Source organism: Gambusia affinis, linkage group LG20, assembly GCF_019740435.1.
Source record: "Gambusia affinis linkage group LG20, SWU_Gaff_1.0, whole genome shotgun sequence".
Taxonomy (NCBI): Eukaryota; Metazoa; Chordata; class Actinopteri; order Cyprinodontiformes; family Poeciliidae; genus Gambusia; species Gambusia affinis.
The window spans coordinates 2,482,855-2,496,849 of record NC_057887.1 but is presented as its reverse complement, the minus strand read 5'-3'; the positions used below and the strand labels follow the sequence as shown (position 1 = coordinate 2,496,849).

The 13,995-nt window shown below is 41.9% G+C and overlaps 1 protein-coding gene across 2 annotated transcripts in view; it reads right to left on the bottom strand.

Annotated features, from left to right (window-relative positions):
- Positions 1 to 13,602, bottom strand: part of bahcc1b (BAH domain and coiled-coil containing 1b) — an 87,331-nt gene extending 73,729 nt beyond the window's left edge. Inside the window, exons 1-2 of one of the 2 annotated variants that reach the window (XM_044103615.1) lie at positions 2,867 to 3,127; positions 2,674 to 2,775 (exon numbers count right to left, since the gene is read on the bottom strand). The gene's annotated coding sequence lies outside the window, so the exon portion shown is untranslated. Of the gene's footprint in view, positions 1 to 2,673; positions 2,776 to 2,866; positions 3,128 to 13,471 lie in introns of those variants that run through there. The other variant, XM_044103616.1, reaches the window with a different exon arrangement.
- Positions 13,603 to 13,995: the final 393 nt, after the last annotated feature.

The following is a 13,995-nucleotide window of genomic DNA, read 5'->3' as shown; positions in this document are numbered from 1 at the left end:
GGTTTAGCTTCTTTTTTTTTTTCTTTGAAAATAATATTATATTGTTTAAAAACAATGTGTATTTTTATGTAAAAAAAAATCTAATTAAAAAAATGGATATATATATAGAATAATTCCAGCAGGAGCCACTGTTGGGGAAATCCTGACTGGCCCATCAGCCCACACCAGTGAAACGTGGACCACGTTTATTATAAAATGACTCGCTTTCCCAGTTCTCTCCCCCTATAACAGTGTTGTCCACAGCACTAATGACCGGGGGACAATAAAGAATCCTGTTCCGCAGCTCACAAAAGAGGAAGGGTGGAGAGAAAGGGGAAGGATGGAGGGGGGCGAAGGAGGGGGGGGGGGGGCTGCCACTTAAAACAGAAATCTGCATTTAATTTATTTAGTGACAAGAAAAAGGCTTTTGTTGCTTGATTTTTATTGGTTCCTTTTCACCTAAAAGAAGCAGGAAAAAAAAAAGGTGGGGGATGGGTGTGTGGATGAGAGAGAAAGCATAACACCACACCCCCACCCACCTCCTCCTCCTCAGCCTCCTTCTCGTCGGTGTGCCAGTGGGGGGAGGAGGAGGAAGGGTGGAAAAGGGGTGGGGGGTAATTAATGCGGATTGACTGATTGCTCTTGAAACAGACTGATCCTGCACGCGGATTGTCCTCAAGCAATGAAGCGTTCCTGACTGACACTTTCCACCTTCCCCTCCCTTATTTCACTTCTTCCTCCTTTTCCCTTCTCACTCTCTCTCTCTCTCTCTCTCGCTCTCTCTCTACCTCTTTGCTGCCTTCCTTCCCTGTCCAGTGCCAGAGCGAGGCGGGTCGGTGGCTGCCTCCCAGCCTCATACCCCAGCCAGACACCGGGCAGTTTCTTCCCTCCTCTGCTATTGTTGGTGTGGTTGTTTTTTAAAGCTACCAGCCGGACTGCTCTGTACTCCACTTTGGATGTGGCCTGCCACCCACAGAACGGCGTGCCACGGACACAGTTAGTTTTTCCATTTGTTTTGCTGTTTTGATGTAACACATTCACTCGGTCAAGACAAAACTCACCGTTCTTAAAAACAAAAAGGCTGATGACATCACAGAAGGCATAATTCAGCTAACCAGGGTTATTTTGAGTACACTCTGCTGTATTATTCTGCTTTTTTTAGGATTTCATTTCCACAAATTTTAAAATGATTATGATTGAAATGATAATTCCCATTAATGAAAAGGTACCTGTGACAATCTCTTGTAATAAGAGAAAGTAAAATAAGCTGTTCGGATATCTTGCTGAAAAGTCACTTGTATGTCAGTTTCTTCTTGTTTCAAGTGTGTTACGATAGTTTCAGTAAAAGCTAGACCAAAGCTACTTGTGTTTTTGCAGCAAATTCATCTTACAGAAACCTTCAGCTGGAAGTGAGGACAGTGGTGCAAAAAATGGGTACGCGCTATATGTGGGCGCTGTGCCGCTTGGGGCGCCAAGATAATGGAATAACACTTATTTCCAGTCAACATTTTGTAACAGTTGTTTGTGCATGTTTAACTGATGTTATGTACAACAGAGCGGACACCTATAATACATCAATATACACCTCAAAATGTACAAAGTTGCTGATTGGATTTCAGAGAAATTTGAAAACTAGCACATGGAAGTGTTTTTAAAGAAAACCAGGCAGACTGGGATCAGGCTGGAGGGGTTCACAATTTAAGTGTAACTGTCAGAAGTTGCTCATCCGTCAGAGTGGGAGGCCATTTGTCTCCAGCAGTAACCAGGTACAGGCTGGTCAAATCAACTTAACAGACTTGGTTATGTGCAAAGATAAAAAAAAACAAAAAAAAAACTAATGATAATAATAACAATTGTGTTTTGAATAATGGCGATTCAAGGAATCATCTATTTCAGATCAACTCCAGCCTGTTCGTTAGCAGGTGAGATCTTTTAGCTCATGTTTTATTATTGCAGATTTTCTCTGCCGGTTAATAACGTAATAAACTCGGATCGGTTGTCTCTGACCTCGCTCCGCTTCGTCTTCACCTCTGTTCACCATCCACCGACTGACTGTTACCCCACTGTTTACTGAAACCAGCTGGTCTAAACAAACTTTTTTTTAAATGTGTAGGAGCGCATTTAAAAAAAACAAACATACACACACAATTTAGAATCAAGGGGAAACATGTTGGTTTAAAATGAGGTCCAAATGGAGAGTGGTCTCCCCCAGGAGGCCCTCGGTGGAGGGCAGCCATCCTGCCTGCACCAGATACTGTCTGATAGATGTTTAATAGCCAGAATTTCCAACAGAGGGTCTCATTAGGGACCCCCCCACCCCACCAACCCCAACACCTCCTAAACTATCCAACACCAGCAGTAGATGTCTGTGCGTTCTGGCTGTTTGTGATGGCACAAACGCTTCAGACAGCTTTCCTTTCCACATTGTAAACATCAGCTGCAACAAGCAACAATTTGGCCTCGGTGACGACAGGAGCAGACGTGATGAAGTCAGTAGTGGACTGGACACAAAAACAACATGACCTTTTCCTCTCTCTCTCTGTGCAGCTATTTCGGATCATCCCGGCAGAGAGGCTCACACCGGGTCAGGGGATACAGAACAGTCAGGAATGAGCGATAACACACACCAGCAACATATCCAGGCAGCTTTAAAGCTGCCTCCCCAGACGCTTTGATGCAATCACTTAAACTTACTTCACATGCAGTTCGTCACCTGCGGAGCAACACGCCGCAGTCGTTTCTGGTTCGCTTCGCTACCTTGACGTCGTCAGCGTCTGCGCTCTGGAAAACGAGCTTCTGCGTGATGACATCACACAAGGCAACAAGTCAGAGTTCTTCAGCGTTTGCTTATTTTTATTTGTCGTGCTCTGTTTATTCAAATACTCACTTCAGTCAAATCGCTCCTTCAGAGGTTTTTACAAATACTGGCTGACCGATCTCGATTGGTGCGCCTCTTGTGATGTCATCAACCCAAATTCAACACAAACCAGAGTCCAACGCCCCCCTCCTTCAGTGTGTTTTTTGGGAAACCTTGCTGTGGAAATCCATGTTGGACGAGACAAATATGTCTTTACTGTAAGTGTATGTTTGCTGGTGAAACAACAAACAACTGGTTAATAACTTTAAAATGGAAATAATGATGATATGGTGACATGAGGCAACAAATTAGTCTGTCTCACACACACACACAAATATATATATATATATATATATATATATATATATATAAAAGCTGATGAAAGCTCCACCATGTATTTCCCTACAGGTGGAAGCTTTAATTATCAGAACCGTTTCAACATAAACAGCCATACTGCGGCTCCCTGCTGTGCTGCTCTCACTGTGTACAGCTGATATGTGAGTTTATATTCAGACAACTTGTGAACTCGTGTGTTGATATTACGCACGCAAATGACGGGATTAACTCTACCAACTGCTGGACACGCTGCAGCACCACGCGGCGCGTCCCCCCCCCCAACATGTGCCAACCTCAACCTCGGCTCGGTTGGATTTGCATCACTTCCCGTGTGCACGTGCACCACGCTTGCACGCTCGACGTGACGGGACGGTGGAAATGAAAAGCGAGCTCGGTGTTTTTCTTGTCGAGCTCCAAAGATCCATTAAAATACGTCCCACTTGAGTGGAGAAACCCCCGAGAGCCGAGGGTCCGGAGAGGAGTGTTGAAAAGAGTGGGAATGTGTTTAGAAAAAAAAACAAAAAAAGAGAAAGAAAGAAAAGGGGAGAAAAAAAGCCCTGCAGGAACAGGAGGGGCCGAGGGGTCAGGAGGTCAGCTGACCTCCTCCAGCCGATCATTCGGCTCTGTGAGAAACCGACTCCTCCAATAAAACGACGGAGAAGTGAAGTCCTGGAGCATGAACAACTTCAGGAAACTTCTGACTGTAACATCGAGGCGGATTGTGTCTTTATTGTGATCGCTGCAAATAAAAACAAAACCTGAAACTTTGGGCTCAAATATTTTTGAAATATCCCACGCTCCCCAGGAAACAAGCAAATGTCGCTCAGATCTGTTACGTTTTCTCTGTGCTGATCAAATTTACACAACGTAACAGCTGACATGTCAAAGACGAGAGGAAGGTTAGAAAGTCTGGAAAGAAAATCTGACCGCTTGGTTTTATGGGACATATTAATTCACTTCATTGTACATAACTAGAAAATGAATAAATAAATACATAAATAAATAAATATTGGGCTGAACCCAAAAATGACTTTATTATAATCTATGACTTGACTGAGTAATGCTGCATTATAGGTAACCCAATTTGGAGTAAAAATCTGAACAAATATATTTTACAGAGTGGAGTAATCTAACACAGTCTCTACTCATGCCTGGGTTTTTCTAAATGTATAACACTTTTAAGTCACGTTTATCTAATTTGATGCTAAGCGATTTTAAACAGTTTAGCATGCACTAAAGATAAATAAAAAATATTTTATTTATTAAATTACACTTACATAAAATAAAATAAATCCACATAAATGTAAGTGATATAAAATCACAATGAAATAAATTAGATGTAATGAAATAGAATTACTTAAAAATTAGCTAATATAAATTTAAGCAAAATAAATTTTCCAGTTTCATCAAATTTGATCAAAGTCAATCTAGATGGAGTAAAAAGAAAATCAATAAAAATTAATTAAACAGTTATATATATATATATATATATATATATATATATATATATATATATATATATATATATATATATATATATATATATATATATATATATATATTTAGAAATTAAATTTGTAGGTAAATAACAAAATGTCTGAATGAATTTTACTTACTTAATTGTTTTTTGTTAACTAGATTAAGATTTAGTGGCACATCAATGACAAAGTGGAGTGAACCTTCTGATCCAGTAGAGGTTTATTACACACATTCTGACTCTAATTCCACTTTATCACACTATCTGAAACCAGACAACTTCTGCCAACCAAAGACCACAAGGTGTGTGTGTGTGTGTGTGTGTGTGTGTGTGTGTGTGTGTGTGTGTGTGTGTGTGTGTGTGTGTGTGTGTGTGTGTGTGTGTGGGTGTGTGTGTGTGTGTGTGGCAGGTCTCTACCTGCAGCATAACACACTAATGGGAGTCATTCGTCATGCAACCAAGTTCCTTCAGACAACTGACAAACTTAGTTGTATTAACATCAAACTGCATAAGAACGTCATCTAGACATTTGTACTTCAATGTCCCTGAAATGTTGACGTGAAAGGTTTGCTACCAGAAACTAGATGTTGTCCATAATTCATGTCGATTTAATAAGAGCCCGCCTCCTGGACAACTTGCACAATAAATAACTTTTTTTTTTTTTTTTTTTTTTTTTATCTTCCTCAAATTCCGCATGTATCCAAACTACAACGGCGCATCTAAAACGCTCGAGCTCAAACGGCGCTCTGCTTACTTACGCGCGAGCTCCTCGCTGAATTTCTCCACGCAGGGATTTTCCCCGCGTGTGTACAGAGCGCCGGATCCTCTGGAAGTGCGTCTGCGTGAAGCTGCTGTATAATAGCGAATTTATGTCAGAGCGACGAGCTCTTACTCTCTCTCACTCTCTCTCACTCTCTCTCTCTCTCTCTCTCTCTCTCTCTCTCTCTCTCTTTCTTCAGCGCTGACATTAAACAGAAAATTGATGGAGAAACTTTCCGTTTTGCTTCATCTTTCCCACATGCGCGGTCGCCCTGGAGACTATAAAGGCTTTCTTGAATTTACACCATCTCCCCCCCCCCCCCCCTCCTTTCCTTTCGTCAGGGGAGGGGGGCTTATGGATCATTACACCCCCCTTCAGAAGGTGTAGAAGGTGTAGCCTCCCAAAATAGAGACAGGAAGGTGTAATTCAGCTTCTACACTGTCAAAAACAAACAGTTAGAATTTGAGCCATAAAACATTTTAATCAGCATCTCTGAGTACAAATGAGCTAAATTCAGACAAATAAGTGAATTGCTCTAACTCAACTAAATCAGTTAAATTATGATTAATTGAAATAATTTCCCTTATTGGGTCAGTTTTCATCACCTGCTTTATTATAAAAAGTTAGATTGGTGCTGAAACAACTTTTTAAATTTCTTCTAACAAGCCGGCATGCCATATTTTCCATGGCAACCAAATGACGATTTGGGTTGCTAATAATGCAGGTGTGTTTGATTTGGTTCTGATCAGGAAGTGACGTTACAGCCGAGCTGGGCAGGCTCCAGTTGCTCTGCAGAAAATATGTTTAATCTGGTGTTTGTTGTGGCGCTAATTTCTAATCAATATGTTTTAGTGGCGAGCTCTAGTCACATGACCAGAGGCCTCGCCTGCTGGTTTCCATGGATACGTGGCTGTAGCTAATGGATGATGTTTTTGAAAGTCCTTCTAGTTTACTCTTAACAAATATGTTAATGCCTGCAGGCATTTTTTATTTATTTATTTTTTTGTCAAAAGTGATTTGTTTTTTTAGATTTTTGTACAAAATCACCCCTTTTTATTGCATAAAAATGATTTAGGGAAATGGAGGGAATCACTTTTGGCAAAAAAACCCCCCCAAAAATCTGATTATATTAAGGTGACGATATTCCGGATTAAAACTGAACGTGTTCATTCTTTAAATGTAGGCCGGCTTTCACACGTTTTATTGTTTTTGCTTTCATTTGTGACTGAGCTGAAGCGACTCCACACGTGAATCTGGAGCATTTCTCCGGCCTCCACTTTTTGACCCAAGTTAAAGGAAACCCTCCCACCTCTTTCTCTCTCTGTGAGCGCTCTGCTGCTCCAGGTCCTTGGATTTTTATTTTATTCGTGGAGTACCTCGACCCTGCATGGCATGAAAATGGAGCAATCAGTCCTTCTCCGGAGATCTAATTGATATTTGTTTTTAGTGGCGGCTGTTTTGGCAAATGATCGGCCCTAATTACCGCCTGGAGGTCACGGTTTATCCAACTTTCTAGAGATTCATCACCGCCGCCATGAATGCCTGCTACATGTCTATACACACGCGCGCGCGCACACACACACACACACACACACACACACACACACACACACACACACACACACATTTATAGCTGTTTTCCAGAGTTTCAGAGACCCCTCTGTTGCTGGCAGGCACACATGCGGCTTCAATTAAAAGAGGCGCAATAAACATTTAGCACAAGCGCTAAAGAGTCCGCGGCGTTTCGCGTCCTTCCCCCCGCAGCCTTTCATCGGGTCAGAACGGTCCAGACGAGCTTTAGGAGTTGGAGTGAAGGAACCTCCCCACATCGCTCCGGAAGAAAGAAAAAAAGAAAACACAGGAGAACGAAGGAGAACGCAGATTCCTCAGATATTCTCATCTGCGTGGAGGAACCAGAATGTAGTGGGAGTGGGCATGTCTTTAAACTGAAGCGTCTCCTGCACTCTGTTCTGTTCTCCTCTCTCTACTCCCCCCACGCTCATCACCCCCCTCCCAGGCCCTTCATGCACTGCCCGCTGCCCTCACCGGGTCACCGCTTCAGGGATAACTACGTCACCACGTTAACCCCCGCGTCGCCAATGACCGCATTTAAGAGGCGAGATCCCCAAAAGAGAGGAGAGGGGAGGGAAGTCTTTCCTCCCCCCGGACCCCTTCACATACGAGGCGGGTCCATCCAGGATGTCCCGGATTATAAAAACATAAGAAACAGATCATTCTGTAAAATCAGTCAAACTCACCTCAGATATGATGTCATGTAATCTTCAGGGGTCCCCCCCCCTGTTCTGTTCATTGATTGAACAAAATATTTAGCTGAGAGAAACATTTCTCTTCCCAGAAACAAGCTTCCACGTGCACGTGGTGACGTCATCATATGAGTCATCAGGAAACTCATCAACCTTCTTTTATATATTTTTAGATTATTTCCTGCTCTTTAATCAAATCTGTCCTCCACAGGTGTTTACTAACTTATTAATCACACTTGACCTCATTTTGTAAAACTTCGATGTGTTTGATTGGAAATTTGATGTTAGACCAACACTAAACTGTTTTCTGTTGCAAAATAGAAGAACGATGTGAATGTGTTGAAGTCAAAGTTTGTTTGGGGTTTTTTTTTTTGTTTTTTGGGGGTTTTAGAAATCAACCTCTGTCCATCCAGACATTTCTTTCATTCTGCTTTGTAAGAAAGTATCAGCTCAGTTCCAATAGATGGAGATTGTTTGTGTTTGTGTTCTACACCAGTGCATCTTCCAGGACTGTCCTGGAGGAAAAGTCCCTTCTATCCAGCTTCACTGTTCTCTATCAGAACATGATGCTGCCACTACCACGTTTCATGTTGAAAATGTCTGAACACATAGGCACAAACTTTTTCACATCTTGCTCTCATCTAATAAGACGGTTTTATTCCACATCTGTCCCCTCCGGCTTGTCGCAAACTCCAAATAGGACTCGTTTGGACTGTCTTTCATCAGCGCCTGCTCTGTGCCCACTCCTCGGTCCGGCCATGAGATGTTTAGAGACTTGCACAGCTATCTAAATATGCTTGGAAATTTGATCAAATGGGTTAACCAACCGTGACTCTCTACATCTTTGTTTAGGCTAAAACATGTGGACTAAATAAGGTCAGTTTTCAACATATTTTTCTGATGTAAAGAAAAAATATCACTATTGGTTGAGCCTCAACAGCTATAAAAAATAAAATAAATAAATAAAAACAGGTGGTTAAGATGTCAAGTGTTCACGTGAGGGCAGATTTTGGGAGTTGTCAGAGTGAAGTGAGACATGTGCATCGTCAGACATTTCCACACAAACAACACGGACAAAAAGGGCTTTTTAGGCCCTGCCGGCATCTCCACAAAGGGAAAATCCACTTAGACAATCTCAACGTTCACGCTAAGTAATTCTGCTGTGACTTTTCCAAACCGCGGCTGCCCCCGGTGAAAAATAGAAACTGTTTTCAGCAACAATACAGACATAAATATTCCCGGTATGGTTTTAAGGCTTTGGCTTTGGAAGCATTTATGAACAGAAGGGAAGTGGATGAGTTTCCAGTACATACACCACACCCACCATCAAAGAAAATCTAAATCCTAACAATTTTACACATTAAAACCAGAAAAGCTCATGCCATATACTGACATGAACTGCGTTTACATAAAGCATATCTACTCCACTTAAGTATAAGTGTGTATATCTGTCCTATTTGGCAAGGATGTGTTTATAGATCAGCCTTTTTGTTATGTGATCAACCCCAGTGTACCGGGGGCCAGGTTTTATTTTGTCTTTCAAACCAAAACACAAAAAAAGTTTTATTGGGAATTTAGTTCCTGTTCAATAATATACTAAGCATGAAATACTTTAATCAAAGAAACGTGTGTGAATCATTAGATCCAAAACTTCTTTACTGAAAGAAAGGCAACCACTTTGCTCATTTTCTTGACTTCACTGAAGAAAACTCAAGAAGATTTAGTCTGTCCTCTTCAATAAAAATGTCATATAGGCCGCTTTATATTTTGGAAAAGTTTTAATAGTCTTGTCCTAATTGAATAATAATTTTTTTTTTTTTTATTCTCCATCAGCATCAACCACGTGCGCTTTTGAGACAAATTTGTGTCGTTCAGGGTCTGCAGATAATAATCTCTATTGTTTCAGACAAACCTGTTTGACTAGACTCGACAAGAAACATAAAACAAAAACCTGTTCTGATTGTTGCTCACTTTTGCTGCCGAGTGCCGCTCCAGTGCCAGAATGGCTCCCTGGATGGTGAGCCTTAATAGAAACATGGGGGGGGGAAAGTCTAACTCAGAAATTCAAAGCATTACCTCGCAATTACTTCAGTTCCTAAAGAAGGTCATCAGTTCATAACGCCCTCCTCTCTGCTTGTGTTGGGTAAACACAACCTGTAAGATACCATCAGAGGTGTCAGGTGACCCCACACCCCCCCATCACGGATTCCTTCTCAAACAGAGCGTTAACACCTGTCAGCGCCAAGTTATTTTTTCGCAACACTGCTGAGCTGATCTACACAATTGTGTTGCATTTCGAGCCCTTCGTAATAACCTCCTGACTGCATGCCACCGTGTGGTAAACACATTTACACAGGAAACATCTGCAACAGTCATTGCAGAATCCAGCAGCTGCAGAGAAGACAATGCTCAGCCTTGCGGTATTTGGAGAGCGTCTTCCTCAAACTGGCAGCGTTGATGAACGTGGACAAATGTTTGAGATTTGCTCCCGGGAAGCGACGCCTGCAGCCGTGGTGTCATACAGTCGCTCCCTGTTCAGCCCTGCCTGCACACGTGTTGGCACCCGTCTGTACTGGTGTGTGTGCCAGAATGAGCCACAATAATAACAGTAATACATTTCATTCTTACGCACCTTCCCAGACCCCAAAGGTTGACGTACAATTACAGCACAGAACACGAAAATACTAACAGTAAACACACTAAGGGTGTTTCCATGCCTCATAGTCGGTTTGACTCAGGACCAAAATTGCAACATTGCTTCCATTTTCAGCTGCTGTGGTTCTTTCTCATGCCAGACTGTGTCAAATGAATCAAACACATTCAGCGCTGTAGCAAAAACCTCTGAAGAAGACATGAGCGCAACTTCATCTCAACCAAGATGTCGGTGTGTAGGAGAACCAGAGTTGGATTTTTTGGTCTGCATCTAGACCTCTCCAAACAAACCACTAATGAACAGACTAAACAGAGCTGGTTTGAGTGCAACCTGGATACGCTTCAACAATGAAGCATTATTGAGGTGAGTTTTAAGTAGGGGTGTGCCAATTTATCAGACTGCCACTTTTTTGGTACTGATTGTCCCGAACGGTGATCAGCTGATGCTTTAATGTCAAGCTGATCTTATCCCCCGATCTTATCTACCTCAGCAAAGGTCTAAAGATCAGCCACGTCCACTTCTGCTGTCCGATGAGAGAGGTTTGACCAACAGACCAGCCCACCAGGTCATGTCTGTTACAAACTCAGAGACTTTCTTGCTTTATCGTTTCAGTGAAAAATTTTTTATTTCAGCCAAAATCGGAAACGGCAGGTAAAGACTTTTAAAGATCGGTAATCGGCCAGAAAACTGTAATTAGTGCACCCTTGGTTTTAAGGCAAGACTTGAAGGAGTTCAGATATGCTGAGTGTCTTGGACCAACGTCTGAAGCCCCTCAGTTCCACAGAGACACATGAGCATGTGGCTGGATGAACAGGATGGTGGACTGGTCATCTGGCATACTGGACAACGCCCAGTAGGCTGTTGTACATTTATGAGCCAGCCCAAGGCTGTCATAAAATGACCTAAAAAAAGTGTATCGAAAATCATTTTTATTGGCCACAACGTCTCATTGGTTGATTTTATTTAAAGACATTGGGCTAGTCCAATGAAATCTCTCATCTGTCCTTGGCCCACCCATCTCCTTGCACTGTGTTGGAGAAGTGAGTGGAAATGAATAAACCCCAAAAGCGCCACAAAAACATAAATAGAACGTGCTGACATGTCCTCTGGTATGTTGCGTGACTTTACATACTGTATGGATAATAAGGATGTCAACTTTACACACCAAATATTTAACACAAACCAGTAACAAGTCGCACATTGGTAGAGAAGTTTCCTAATGCTTCTCAGTCTTTTCAGTTTTCACCACTCTTATTGGTGAACAAATGCAACGTGGAGACCCTCCTCCCAAAATTCTTTTCTGATTTCCGATTAGGTCCGGATGACGTCTGCTTCCCTGGAAGCTGCTAGCTTCCGGAGCCGAGTTCTGAATCCTGACTCAGAGATGAAATATTCAAAACAGACCAACAGACAGTGGGGAGAGACACCCAAATCAAATCGAAGCAAGCTGGATCACCACGTCTTCTTGCTTTCCTCTTCTTTATGGGTAGAATTCTGATTTCCTCTAAACACACATTGAAGGAGTGTCCATTTTAACTTAGTATCTTTCTGTTTTTCCATCATATCCAACTTGATTTGTTCATGAGGCAGAGTGAGGGTCTCTCAAAACATCCAAAGGCCTTAGTCAGCCTGCAACCCTCCTGACTGAGTGAGCTTCAGTTTAATCAGAGGTTTGTTGTCCAGAGATTTCCACGACAACAAAAGATGGGAGACTGTTAGAATCGCACTGGTACCTTATTGAACCTCAGCAAAACGACTGCTAGATTCACCTCTTCATTCTTCTAGTGTGCCAAGCTCTGGTGGAAGATGCTAAGGAAGTCTGAACGAATGAATCCCTCAGATTAACTTCAGACGTTACAAGTAAAAAAAATTGGTTGTGTTCCCTTTCTTTAACCTCTAGGAAGGCAGAAGACATTTAGATTAAATTAAAGTTAAAATAAGATGATATTCTGAATGTTCAATCCAAGTCACAGACACATCTTATGGGATAGCTTTTATGCTTTATGTTCTTTTTTTATGTCCTTTTTGATTAATCAATGACTGGGGAGTAGATTAATGTGACCATCAATCAGATCATTCCTGACTGCCATTAAGTTAAAACTAAAGTATTACTTAAGTACATTTCAATTTTTCAATTTTTGCTTTTGATAAATATATAGAAATGATTGTTATACTGTCCCTGATAAGGAAGAGTTCAATAAATATGAGATTATATTCATACGGTTTAATGTTGCCCATCGAGGCGCTACAGTGGATGTAAAATGAAAAAACACCGAAAACCCAAATACTTTAACTGGGGTGAAGGAGAAAATGAAGAGCTGTCGACAAAAATAAGAGAAGATGCTTAAATTTTAGAAGGTGCATTTTTTTATTACTTGAGGTAATGTTTGTTTATATTTCCATTAGGTGTTAGAATGTTTTTGGAGAACCATTATGTGACTTTCTGCAGACAATTGGAGAGGCACTTGGGTGTAGGGGAGCAGGTGGGTGTGGTGGTGTCTTGTGCTTAGCAATGGTACTAAATGTTATTTTTATAGAAAATTGAATCAGGAGTTAAATTCCTTTTATTTAATGAAATGAATTTCATTAAATAAAAGGGATCTGTGTACACAGACCTGGGGAACACCAGAAGATAAGGGGGAAGGAGAGATGTAAATTTAATAGCTGAATCATCAGTGTGGCAAGAAAGATAAGATTTAAACCTGTAGATAAAATGGTAGATCCTTTTCCGGTTACTGTTTTTAGACAAGAGAAACAACAACTTCCTGGTGTTGTTGGTACTAAAGACAGAACTTGTTCATGCAGGCGACACACACAGAATGTCTTTCTTTCTTCAAATGGACTTTGCATTGACTTCCCTTCATTTTTCAATCATTTCTATAGCCTAACCTTGACCCTTACCCTGCACCTTACCATTGCCAGCATATGCCTACTCCTGAACCTAACCTAAATTTAGTTTATACCCTAGTCCTAAACTCAACTCCCAACCCAAAACCAGCACCTTCTCTTATGGGTCCTGGGCTTCTGGTCCCATAAGGAGACAGTCCTCATGATGTCGTAGTTTTTGGAAAAATAGTCCTTACATTCTACAAACAAGGCCCCCCCACACACACATTCACACACGGTGACTGCATGGAAAACTTACCCTGACCTCTGGTTTATTGAGGTCCAGCGACCCCAGAGGTGAACAACTGAGGCAGCTCCAAACTGGTGAGCTCAGACAGCAAAACGTCCTCGGATGTGACTTCATGCCAAAGCAGTCAACTCCTTCATCTTCGCTCTCATATTGTAATGCATATCAGCCATAAAAAGGGTGTTACATCACAGGACACACAGCGTCGCGTTCATCTTGGAATCTGTCATGTAGGTCCTCCTTTCTCTGCATGAGTTATGGCCTGTATGCATATTTTATGAAACAGTGCGCTCAGGGCACAAACAGAGACGTCTCTTTAACATCGCGCCAGGCCATTCGCCCCCTCCGCGGCGTTGGCCATCCATCCTCTATTCTCTCAGCGATTTTTAGATTGCAGCTGCTAATGTTGCAGCCAGAACAGAAACAAAGCTAGCTTTGTGACCCCCCCTTCGGCCCCCTCCTAGCTGTCTGCTGACGCGATCGCTTGTTCTCCGTGTCATCTCAGAGCCCTTGTTCCCCTTCCAATCTTTCACTAA